This window comes from Antechinus flavipes, chromosome 3 (assembly GCF_016432865.1).
Source record: "Antechinus flavipes isolate AdamAnt ecotype Samford, QLD, Australia chromosome 3, AdamAnt_v2, whole genome shotgun sequence".
In the NCBI taxonomy this organism is placed as follows: Eukaryota; Metazoa; Chordata; class Mammalia; order Dasyuromorphia; family Dasyuridae; genus Antechinus; species Antechinus flavipes.
The window spans coordinates 15,723,477-15,735,799 of record NC_067400.1 but is presented as its reverse complement, the minus strand read 5'-3'; the positions used below and the strand labels follow the sequence as shown (position 1 = coordinate 15,735,799).

At 48.0% G+C, this 12,323-nt stretch overlaps 1 long non-coding RNA gene across 3 annotated transcripts; it reads left to right on the top strand.

Moving 5' to 3' along the window:
- The first annotated feature begins 714 nt into the window (after nt 1-714).
- Nucleotides 715-11,034, top strand: LOC127552817 (uncharacterized). 3 transcript variants are annotated; one of them, XR_007951579.1, is made up of 6 exons: nt 715-1,660; nt 2,547-4,024; nt 4,171-4,310; nt 6,794-7,505; nt 8,706-8,854; nt 9,019-11,033. It is a non-coding gene; the product is annotated as an uncharacterized LOC127552817 (long non-coding RNA). The 3 variants fall into 3 exon arrangements; XR_007951577.1 differs by having other exon boundaries at nt 6,794-8,854; nt 9,019-11,034; XR_007951578.1 differs by lacking the exon at nt 4,171-4,310 and having other exon boundaries at nt 6,794-8,854; nt 9,019-11,034.
- The last annotated feature ends 1,289 nt before the right edge of the window (nt 11,035-12,323 follow it).

Genomic DNA, 12,323 nt, shown 5'->3' with positions numbered 1-12,323 from the left:
GAGCCGTTCCGGGCCAACGGGGGCTCTGGGCGGGGAGAGTTCTGTGTCAGGCTTTCTGGGGGGGGGGGGGGGTGTTAGAGTGACCAGGGGCACTGAACATTGCCGGGAGGGCAGCTGCCGCCTCCCCCTTGCAGAATGCACTTCTCGCAGAGAGCCAGACTCTGGCCGGGACCTCCCACTCCCCTGCAATGTCTCGTGCCCAAGAACAAGGTGAAACTCTCCTGTTCCTCTAATAGCCGAAGGCGGCCGGACCCTCCCCCTCCCGTGGGCTCTCGCTCCTCCAGGCTGGCCATGGGTCCCGCTCCTGGGCTGCTCCTGGGCCCGCCCTTGGCTGCTCCCTTCTGGGCACACCCCCTCGGCAAAGTTCCCACAGTGGCCAGGCCAGGTCAGAGGAGGGGCCACAGTGGGGCTGCTCAGCCTCGGTGGATCCCCTGTTTCAGGGGACCTGTTTGTCAATCGTATCAAGGAGTGATTATTGAGGTCTCTCCTATGGACCAGGGGCTGAGCACAGGAAGGCAGCCGCCCCAAAACCTCGCTCTCCGGAGTTTCCTTGTCTCAAGGAAAATAACCCACACGCAGAGAGGCAGATACACAGTAGGTACAAAATAACTGCACGCTTCTCTTCCCTAACCCCTCCCCCATCTTCCCCTCTCTCTCTCTCTCTCTCTCTCTCTCTCCTCTCTCTGTCACACACACACACACACACACCACACACACACACACCCTGAGGGCACCTTCCTCTTCTCGTTTCCTCTTTTAATGCAAAGGCCCCAATGCCACCTTCTTCCCCCAAGCCCCCGGGCTCTCCCCAGCTCCTGCCTGCTTCCAGCCCCTTTCTCAGCAGGCCCTGCAGCCCCTCAGGAGGAGTCTCTTTCCGAGCTGAAGGCCCAGCCCTCTCCTTTTCCTGCCCAGCCCCTGACAAATCAGTGGATAAATGAGCATTCTCACCATGCTCAGCGTGTGGCAGCCCCTAAGGTGGGGAACAAGGCCCGGATGGAGCCGCTCCTGCCCTCAAGAGACAGCCTGGAACAGAAGCCATTAAGGAGAAGGGATCTTGTAGGTGGGACCCCAACGTCTGCGTCTCTTTCCCCTTCTCTGCCCCGAAGCTGCCCAGACTCTGCCTTTCCCTTCCCCAGGAAGCTCCGGATTCTCACTCCCATCACCCTCCCGCTAACTTGGACATTCTGTGTCCCAAACTCTCCTCCTGCCCCAGGATCCGATAAGCTGCTTGGAGAGAAAGTGGGGAGGGCTGAGTAATGCCAAATGCGTTTCTGTTTCACCTTTGCTCTTCAGTTCTTTCTCTGTGCCATGGAGAGAACTCCCGGCCCCAGTCGGTGGGGTAGGAGGGGTATGGGCTGGGGGGGAGGGGGAGCAGAAGTACCCCCCGGGCCCGGGGCTTCAGCGACCCCCGCCAGGGGAGGGCCTTCCTTCGGGGACAAGGCCCTTATCTCACAGCCAAGGGGCCCTAATTTTAAATAAATTCTCATCCCCAAATGTAATAAGCAGAAGAAGCCACTGGGGGTCACTCTTGTTACGCTGGAGATGCCAGAAAGTAACCCAGCCGGTTCTGAGAGCTCTATGGTCACTGCCTCCCACCCTGGGAGCGACGCGGTGCCCGGATGTCTCGGGTCTGTCTTCGGAAAGAAACAAGTGGAAGCAGGTCTGCTCTTGGTCAGAGACACTCACACGCAGAAAGCAACATACATGTAGAGAGATAGACCTAGATATATATGTGTGTGTGTGTGTCAGTGTGTGTGTGAGTGTGTGTGTGTGAGTGAGGTTGTGTGTGTGAGAGAGATTGTGTGTGTGAGATTGTGTGTGAGATTGTGTGTGTGTGTGATTGGGTGTGAGAGTGTGTGTGTGTGAAATTGATTGTGTGTGTGAGAGAGAGTGTGTGTGAGATTGTGTGTGTGTGATTGTGTGTGTGTGTGTGATTGTGTATGTGATTGTGAGTGTGTGTGATTGTGTATGTGATTGTGAGTGTGTGTGATTGTGTGTGTGATTGTGTGTGTGATTGTGTGTGTGATTGTGTATGTGATTGTGAGTGTGTGTGTGTGTGATTGTGTGTGTGATTGTGTGTGTGTGATTGTGTATGTTATTGAGAGTGTGTGTGTGATTGTGTGTGTGTGATTGTGTATGTGATTGTGAGTGTGTGTGATTGTGTATGTGATTGTGAGTGTGTGTGATTGTGTGTGTGTGATTGTGTATGTGATTGTGAGTGTGTGTGATTGTGTGTGTGTGATTGTGTATGTGATTGTGAGTGTGTGAGATTGTGTATGTGTGATTGTGTATGTGATTGTGAGTGTGTGTGTGATTGTGAGTGTGTGTGTGATTGTGTGTGTGTGATTGTGTGAGATTGTGTATGTGATTGTGAGTGTGTGTGATTGTGTGTGTGAGATTGTGTATGTGTGATTGTGTATGTGATTGTGAGTGTGTGTGATTGTGTGTGTGAGATTGTGTATCTTTACTGAATTAAACTAGAAGAGGAAAGTCCTTGGAGTGGCGCACCTGCCTTCCCTCTCCCATGTGACTGACTCTTTTTCCAGGCCCCGGGACCTTGGCCACCCCTAATCCCCAGCTCTTGCCCCACTGTCTCTGGTGCCGTGTCTGTGTAAGGAAAGACATTTTATTGATTACAAATGACAAGGCTTTGAAAGCGTGTGATGGTTTGGGTGTAAGGAAGCCCTCAGGAGATAGTTACTCATCTCTTCCTGACCTTGACTTTGGGACTGCTATATTTATCTGAGCCTCCCCCGGGACAGTCTTGCTCCCAGTGATTTATGTGGGGTCACTGATGCAGGTCAGCTACGGAGGCTCCTCCATCCTGAAGGGAGGAGAAATAGAGAGAAGGCCTGAGAACATCTGCGAGTAGCCCTGGAGACCGCGAGAACTCCCAATCCCACCTTCTCTGCCCACCCTAGATCAGTCACTTGGGAGAAGGCCCCGCCCTCCAGACCCGCTTTCCTCTAACACTCCATGGCTCCCACCTACGACTGCTGAGAACGTGGCCGGGCCCTCCGTCAGTGTTCAGCCGCTGGACTGATTTCCTGGGACTCCGCTCCCCTCCCCGGGACTGAGTTTTTGCCTTCCTGCCTCAGCCAGGCCGAAGCTTCCCCCGGAGACGGCCCCGAGTCGGGGAGTCAGGCGGCCCCGGTGCAAAGCTCGCTCTTCCTCACGCTGGCTACACTGGGAAGGAAATGGCAAAACAGCCCTGGCCAGCAGAGGCGAGCTACGGTCCGTGGGATAACAAGGAGCCGGGCAGGATTGAGCCCAAAGGTTGCATCCCTTCTGCTGCTCCTCCTTTTTTTTTGGCTGAGGTTAAGTGACTTGCCCAGGATCACACACAGCCAGGACGTGTTAAGTGTCTGAGACCAGATTTGAACTCAGGTCCTCCCGACTGCAGGACTGGCGCTCTACCCACTGCCCCACCTGGCTGCCCTGCCCGTGTGCTCTTGAACGAGTCTCTTAAACTATTCTTGCCTCAGCAGCTAAAACGATAAGTGACTGACAAGTTTTGATATTAATTAATTAATCAAATCTCTGAGCATTTATTGAGCATTCCCTGTGGAACGCTAGGGATTATTGTAGGTAATGGCATTGGTGGAGGGGGTTTCCACACTGGGAGGGGCACGAGCCGATGGACTCAAGCCCAGAGAGAAATGCAACAATGACTGACCAGACACGGGACTCGCAGCGCCCTCGGGCGCTGACCGATCACTTCTCCAGGGCTTTGGGCCACAGTTCTCTCTGTTTTGTGGATACCGAGGGATTTGTTCCAGGCTTTTTGCGGGCCCCTCGGCCCCCAGTCCCCCTGGGCGGGCTCCTGCCCAACCAGGAGCGGAGGCGAGGAAGGGATCATGGGAGTCATTCTCCAAAGAACTTCTCGCCTTCCCGCTGCACGAGGAGGTGTCCGGGACAGAAGGGAACGCCACAACCCATGGCCTGGCTCCGGACCCCCCGGAGAGAACACGGCATTCGTCCTCGGGTCTCGGTGAACCATGACAAGCGTCACAGGCCGATCCAGGTCGGTCATTAGTGCAGAGTTTATGTTCTCCCTTCTTGGAAGCAGGAGCCATGATGGAGCAGGAGGGGGGGAAGGGGGGGAGGGAGGGGGGCTTAAAGGCTTGCTAACCACTAGGGGACACTGCTAACCAGACAATCTCCTGCCAGGATTCCTAGGGGATCCCACTGGGGCGGGGGATCAGCCACGGGAGGCTGCCTGGGCCGGGGGGCCCCGTGGTCAGGAGGGGCCTGGCCTGAATCTTGATCCTTCCCTGTGACCAAGAGGCAGCCGCCGGCTCCAGCCTCAGGTACGTTCCCTGTTAATGTAGAAGCAGAAAGCTTCTGGCCTCAGCTGTCCGGGGCCGTCATGAGGATGGAACGCGGCAGTCGCTCAGCTAAACCGCCTCCCTCGGCCGCTCCCAGCAGGCTCTCGGGCTCCTGGGCTGGGAAATTTAAAAATAACTACCTGCTGCGCCTGCATTTTCCCGTTAGATCCTCAGTTTTACAGCTGGGGAAACTGAGGCACAGAGAGCTCGGGTGACGGGCTCCCGTTATCATTTAAGCCCTCGCTGAGCCCGAACCGTGAGTCAGGCCCCGGCCCTGCCCAAGCAGCCTTTCTGAGGACGGGGAGTGTGTTAGCAGGTATAGTAACGGGTGATTTGCACTCAGGCCAGCCCCAGCGCCAAGAACAGGGCTCTGTCTACCAGCCGCAGCTGGATGAGCTTTTGCTGGAGTGAAGGAGTCCAGAGAGTCGGATAAACTAAAAACCACTTGTTAAATCACAGTTGCCCCGAGTCATGGATTCCTCCCCTCTCAGGCCTGCTCCTTGAGGGCAGTGAAGCGGGTAATGGGAACGTTCTCTGAAAGCCTGGGTACCAGGGACCGAAAGGAGAGACCTCGGCAAAGCCTTTGCCCCCTGGTCTGGGCAGGGAAGAGCGAGCTTAGATTTGCTGAAGCTCGAAGGAAAGCCAAGGCCTTCGGGCCTGACTAGGGGAGCCGCCCTCTTTACTCTTGGGGTGACAATGGCCGTTGACTGGCTAGCACTGCCCCAAAGGAGCCCGAGCTCCCCGGACCTCCCTTGGAAATCCCCGTGCTTGCTCCTGGAAGGCAAAGCCTGGGTTGGTTCCCAGCACCTTTGTAAAGCCTGGCTCACAGTAGGACTCTTTACAAGTCCTTGTAGAATGGCAGCGACCGCCTTGGCAGGAGGAGGACAGCAGATCCATCCAGCTGGAACAGAGCCGGGGAAATCACGGTGAGACTGTCCTCGGCCTTCCTGGCTCAGGAAAGGAGCCTCTTTCGGGCTTGCCCCAGTATGGCTCCAACCAGCCGGGAGAGGAACCAGCCTCTCGGGGGCTTCCCCAGCCCGCTCTCTTTGGGGCCTCTGCTCATCATGGCCGCCTTTTCTAGAATGAAGTCTGCTCCCCGCCTCCCTCTCCCATCGCCGTCTGTGAGATGCTTCCCTTGTTTCAATGTCCAACTTTGTCATCTGGCCAAAGGGCCCCGGGGATTGTGGGCAGCTCAGCCTGATTGTTCCGACCAGTGTAGACAAGAAAGGGCCCCGGGGATTGTGGGCAGCTCAGCCTGATTGTTCCAACCAGTGTAGACAAGAAAGGGCCCCGGGGACTGTGGGCAGCTCAGCCTGATTGTTCCGACAGTGTAGACAGGACCTTGGCCTGTGTGGTCTTGATAACCAAGAACAAAGGGAGCTCTGTAAGCGAATGATCCATTCGCAGCCATGTGTGAATCGGGTGGCTGATGGAGCAGAAGTCTTGGAGACCTTCCATCTCTGGCCTGTGCGGGCTCTGAGGCGACAAAGAGAACTTTCTGTTTTCTAAAGAAAACTTTCCACTTGCCAGCGGGGAACTCGGCCCAGGGTTTTGGGGCAGGGCCAAGCTGAATGGGGAGGGGGGCGAGGAAAGTTAAATTCCGCATCCCTGTCCCCGCTCCCAGACATGCTCAGCCGTGACATTTTTAGGTCACATATGAAGCCTCGCTGAAAGGGACATCAGGGAAAGCTTTAAGGGGGGAAGACGGGGGATGGTGATGTCACCAAAACCCAGGCTGCGGCCGGCAGGGAATTCTAGGAAACCAACATGGCCCCAGGGATCGCCGGATTGTGGACTCAGAGCTGAAAAGATGACCTCCCATTTGACATAAAGGGAAACTGAGGTACAGAGAGGCTAAAATGAGCGACACAGGGTCTCATGGTAAAAAGTGGTTGAACCAGAACGTGAACTCAGGACCAAGACCCCAAATTTGTCCCCCCTTCTATTGCAATACTTTAAGGGATTCGCCTAACTCTTAGAGAGCTGATTTATGCAGGTGAAACGCGTCTGTTTTATCCCTACTTTATTCTTTTCTCCCTCCCTTTGGTTTGAGGTCTGTCTTCCAAAGTCCAGGCTCCTGAACATTTCCCACAAGGGACCTCCCAGAAGCTTGGGGAAGGACTCCAGTGAGCTCTCAGAGGAAGGGCCGTAGAGCTATGGATTTGAAGCCGGAAGTAGCCCTAGAGATCAGTCAGTCCCGAGTTTTACAGATAGGGAAACCAAGGCTGGTGATGATCTTTTGCCTTGTCACCTCGCTTGCCTGACCCCTGCCATGGTGAAGACAGAGACAAGGAAGATTTCTGTTATTCTTCAGCTTTTCTTTTTTCTCTGCAGCCCCAGCTTTCCATGAGAGGCCTTTCGGGGGCTTTGGGAGCAATGTCTCCTTGCATCCCTCCAGTGAATGGCTCTTTCCAACCTCTCCAGACAGAAAGTGACTCATTACTATCTGTCTGCTCTCTCTGCAGGATCTGGTAATGTGGCTTCTATTCATGTCAGCACTTCTTGAAAGGAATTGAAAGAGTCAAAAGGCAGACAGAGGGACACGGAGAGAAATAGGAGAATAAAAGCACAGAGATACAGAGAAACAGAAAAAGAGGTGAGTAATCAGTCCTATGAAAAGAAATGATTGTCTCCTGAGGATCCGAGAAGAAATATATGGCTAACATCTCCTCCCTTCGGGTACTCCTCACCCTCACTTCAGAAAATGGTTTCCTTTTTTTTAAAAATTATAACTTTATATTGACAGAATCCATGCCAGGGTAATTTTTACAGCATTATCCCTTGCACTCATTTCTGTTCCGATTTTTCCCCTCCGTCCCTCCACCCCCTCCCCCAGATGGCAAGCAGTCCTATACATGTTAAATATATTATAGTATATCCTAGATACAATGTATGTGTGTGGAACCGAACAGTTCTCTTGTTGCACAGGGAGAATTGGATTCAGAAAGTAAAAATAACCCGGGAGGAAAAACATAAATGCAAGCAGTTTATATTCATTTCCCAGTGTTCTTTCTTTGGGTGTAGCTGATTCTGACCATCATTGATCAATTGAGACTGAATTAGATCTTCTCTTTGTTGAAGAGATCCACTTCCATCAGAATACATCCTCATACAGTATCACTGTTGAAGTATATAATGAACTCCTGGTTCTGCTCACTTCCCTCAGCATCAGTTCCTGTAAGTCTCTCCAATCCTCTCTGTCTTCATCCTGCTGGTCATTTCTTACAGAACAATAATATTCCATAACGTTCATATACCACAATTTACTCAACCATTCTCCCATTGATGGGCATCCATTCATTTTTTGAGGGCAAATCTAGGAAAAAATACCTCTAGGTATGTGACCCATGTTCACTTCAGCAAAACCTTTCCAGATTAGGTAAGAGTGCACATTAACTCTCGTTTCTCTGCCAAATAAACAGGTCAAATAATTTGACTTTGCTTATTATGTGTGGATGAGCACCAAACATAGAGTGCAAGCCTTGAGTTTAAATGGCACCTTTGCTAGGTGGGTGCTAATTCTACTAGATAGAGGACCTTAGGCAAGTAAGAACCTCTCTTGGCTTTTTCTGTGTAGTGAGAATTACAAAAGACCTTTCCCCCGGTGCAAGCCTAAATACTTGTTTAAGGAGGCGGGGAAAGGAATGAATCTATTCCTTTCTCTATAGAGTTAAGGGAGAATTTTTTGAGAAGTAGCTGAGAATGAATGGTGAGGAGAGCACAGATTATAGCAGTTATACTAAAAAGACAAAGAACAGAGAATCCAAGAGGTTAGAGAAAGAACCAGCAAGCACCATTAATGGAGAATCAGAATAACTGTAGGGCAACATGGTGAGGGTCCAATGGGTGGCCAGAGCATCTTCATGGAAGATTGCCCCTGGCGTGCCTTGAAAAGGATCATACGGGTCCCTTGGGGAGGCTGGAGATAGATCCAAGAAAATGGGACAAGAGCTCTCTTCATTTTCTATGGACTTGGACTGGAATTCTTTTTTGTGTTTTTAATGGAAAAATTAAACTTCATCTATGTTTTGAAGCCTTAAGAACCTGAGTGCTTGTAAGAGGAACCTAGTGACTACCCTTTGTGAAGGCTAGATGATGAAGTAAGTTCCTAGGTTTTATGTGATGGGGAGCAATGAGCCAAGGAAGGAAGGAAATAGGCACATAATAAGCACCTGCTGTGTGCCAGGCACTGAGCTAAGCACTTTACAAATATCATCTCATTTAATCCTCACAATTCTGGTACGTCACTATCCCTATTATACAAAGGAAGAACCGAGTCAGACAGGAGTTCAGTCATTTGCCCAGCTAGTAAGTATCTAAACCTTCCTGACTCCTGGTCTGGTGCTTTTTACACTATGGCACCCACTAATTGCACAGACTGTATCTGAGCTGCTTGTGTCTGGAGTCAGCCTCTTGATGCTGGAGTAGACTTTCTGAGATGCCATAATTCTGTGGGACGTCGTAGTAAGGGCTGACTGCCTCCAGCACCTGCCTCCATCCCTCCTGACCCTGATCACAAAAACCAGGTAAGAACTATGGGATTTCGGTGGCTTTCTTTGTGTGTCTGGTCCAGCTGTCTGTGCAGTTATTGGGTAACTAGCCGAGATAATAAAGCATCGATCGCTAGATAAGGTTGTCTGTCTATGTTTAACCTGTGAGAACGAGCTAGCTGTGTTATCGTTTCACTCAGGTCCCCAGATGACATCAGGAACCAGAGGAAGCAGTTCTGGCCACTTGATAAAGGAGTTTGCTTTATTTACTTGTGCAGGGACATATGAGAATGGCACAGAGGCAAGGGATGGGAATGGGGGGAGGTGTGCATTTGGAACCAGAAGGCATGAGTTCAAATTCCACTTTTACCTGTGTGATTTTGGATAAATCACTTCAAAACTCTCCAGGTCTCATTTTCTCTCCTCTAAGTAAGATAAGGGGGCACTGATGGACCTTGCTGTTTTCCACCAGCTTCTGAGCTGTAATCCTGTGAGGAAACCTCAGTTGGGAAACTCGGGACACAAAAAAGCAGTTTTAGGGTGGATGTGTTAGGGTTCTGTGACCTCCTAGCTTGCTCTTGCCAAGTTCAGATCATGCCAGTGTCACTTCAGCATCATTCACACTGATTTCATCAAAGCAGAGGCAATACATGACAGCTAATAGAAGTTACCATTCCCCCAAACAGTGGAAAGTCCAGATCAACAAAACCTCTGTCTGCTGATTATTGTTCCAGCCTTAGGAAGGGGAGAGGAGACCAAGAAACAAGGTAGAGATGAAGTAAAAATGGAAGAAAAGACTCAGGAGAGCAGCTATGACTCCTGATATGTCCAACCTCAAGAAGGGAGGGAAGTGGGTAGGATAGAATTGCTGCATAATAATTCATCATAATCTGGAAACTCCTGAAGCAGATGGAAAATGTTTCATGATCAGATGATGTTCTTTTTGTTTATTTAGCATTTTGTTTTTCCCCAATTACATATAAAAACAAAATTTTTAGCTTTTTATTTTCAAAATATATGCATGGATAGTTTTTAGTATTTGCCCTTGCAAAATCTTGTGTTCCAATTTGTTTTCTCCTCCCTTCCTCCCACCCTCTCCCCTAGACAACAAATAATCCATATATATTTGACATGAATAATTCTTCTAAACATATCTCCACAATGATCATGCCGCACAAGAAAAATCAGATAAAAAAGGAAAAAAATGAGAAAGAAAACAAAAAGCAAACAAACAACAAAAACGTGAAAATATCATGTTGTGATCCACACTCAGTCCCCACAGTCTTCTCTCTGGATGCAGATGGCTCTCTTCATCACAAGATCATTAAAACTGGCCTGAATCACTTCACTGTGGAAAAGAGCCATGTCTATCATAGTTGATTATAATATAATCATCTTGTTGCTGTGTATAATGTTCTCTTGGTTCTACTCACTTCACTCAGCATCAGTTCCTGTAAGTCTCTCCAGGCCTTTCTGTATTCATCCTGCTGATCATTTCTTACAGAACATTAATATTCCATAACATTCATATACCATAACTTATTCAATTCTCCAACTGATGGGCATCCACTCAGTTTCCATTTCCTTGCCTCTACAAAAAGGGCTGCCACAAACAGTTAAAAACAAATTTTAATGAAAAATTTTAATACTTGTTTTTAAAACTTTGAGTTCCAAATTCATTCCCTTCCTTTCTTCTCACCCCCCTCACAGAGAAGGTAAGCAATTTGATATAGGGTACATGTGTGTAGGCATGCAAAACATTTAAATATTAGTAGTCATGTTGTGAAAGAGAAAACAGACAAAAAAGCCTCAAGAAAAATAAAGTTTAAAAAGGATGCTTCAATTTATTTCTCTGGAGATGGATAGCATTTTTCATCATAAATCCTTCAAAATTGTCTAGATTGTTGAGAATAGCTAAATCATTCTTCACAGGTGATCCTCTTACAATATCACTGTTACTATTGTTAACTGTATTTCCCTCAACCCTATTTCCCTCCATTTTATTCTATTCTCTCTCTCTCTCCCCTTTCATCTTGTTTTTCCTCAAAAGTGTTTTGTTTATGACTACCACTTTCCCCAATCTGCCCTCCTTAACCTGGGAACTGAAATTTGGTTATAATATTACTGGGAATTTTCATTTTGGGATCTCTTTCAGAATGTGATTAGTGGATTCTTACAACTTATATTTTACTTTCTGGTTCTAGACTCTCAGGGAACAATTTTCCTTGATAATTCCTTGAAAGATGGTATCCAGACTCTTTTTTTTTTTTTTATTGGCTTCCAGGTAATACAATAATTAAATTATCTCTTCTGTATCTATTTTCCAGGTCAGTTGTTTTTCCAATGAGATATTTCACATTGTCTTCTTTTTTTTTTTTTCAGTCTTTTGGTTTTGTTTTTATTGCATCTTGATTTCTCATAAAGTAATTAGTTTCCATTTGCTAAATTCTATTTTTTTTTGGGGGGGGGGCTGAGGCAACTGGGGTTAAGTAACTTGCCCAGGGTCACAAAGCCAGGAAGTGTTAAGTGTCTAAGGCCAGATTTGAATTCAGGTCCTCCTGACTTCAGAGCTGGTAGTCTATCCACTACACCAACTAGCTACTCCTAAATTCTAATTTTTAAAGAATTATTTTTTTCAGTGAGCTTTTGTAACTCCTTTTCCATTTAGCCAGTTCTACTTTTCAAGGCATTTTTTTTTCCTTCAGTGAATTGTGCCTCTTTTTTCCATCTTGCCAATTTTGCTTTTCAAAGCATTCTTCTTATTGGCTTCATGCTCCTCTGTGTCCATTTAGTCTATTCTATTTCGTAAGGTATTGTTTTCTTCAGTACCTTTTGTGTCTCCTTTACTAAGCTGTTGATGATTTTTTCATTAATTTCTTTCATCGCTTTCATTTCTCTTCCCAATTTTTCTTCTCTTTCTCTTATTCAATTTTCAAAATTTTTTTAAAAGCTCTTCCATGGTCTGAAACCAATTTATTTTTTTCTTGGAAGCTTTGGATGTTAGAGCTTTGAATTTGTTGTCTTCTGAGTGTGTGTTTTGATATTTTTGTCACCTTAATAATTTTCTATGGCCGGAATCTTTTTCTGTTGTTTCCTCATTTTCCCCCAGTCTATTTCTTGACTTTTAACTTTTTTTTTTAATGGGGCTCTAATTCCAGAGTAGAGGGAGCATTGTCCCAGGCTTCAAGGTTTTGTGCAGCGTTTTTCATAGATACTTCTAGAGACCTGTAAGTGTTCAGTTCTTCCAAGGTGGTATGACCTGACAAGAGGTATATTCACTACTCTCCTTGCCCTGTTCTGTGAGTGACCACACTCTTTTCTGCCCTGGAACTGTGAGGAAGGTCCCCATCTAATATGGCCACAAGCTTTGGTGTGCAAGTGCTCTTCCTTGCCTTGGGACTGCCATCCAAGCTGTGACCCGCATTCGAGTATGGGCAAAACAACAGGTTCCTGCCTCGGTGTTAGCAAAGAGATCCTTGTAATCTCTTCCTGACTAGTTGTTCAA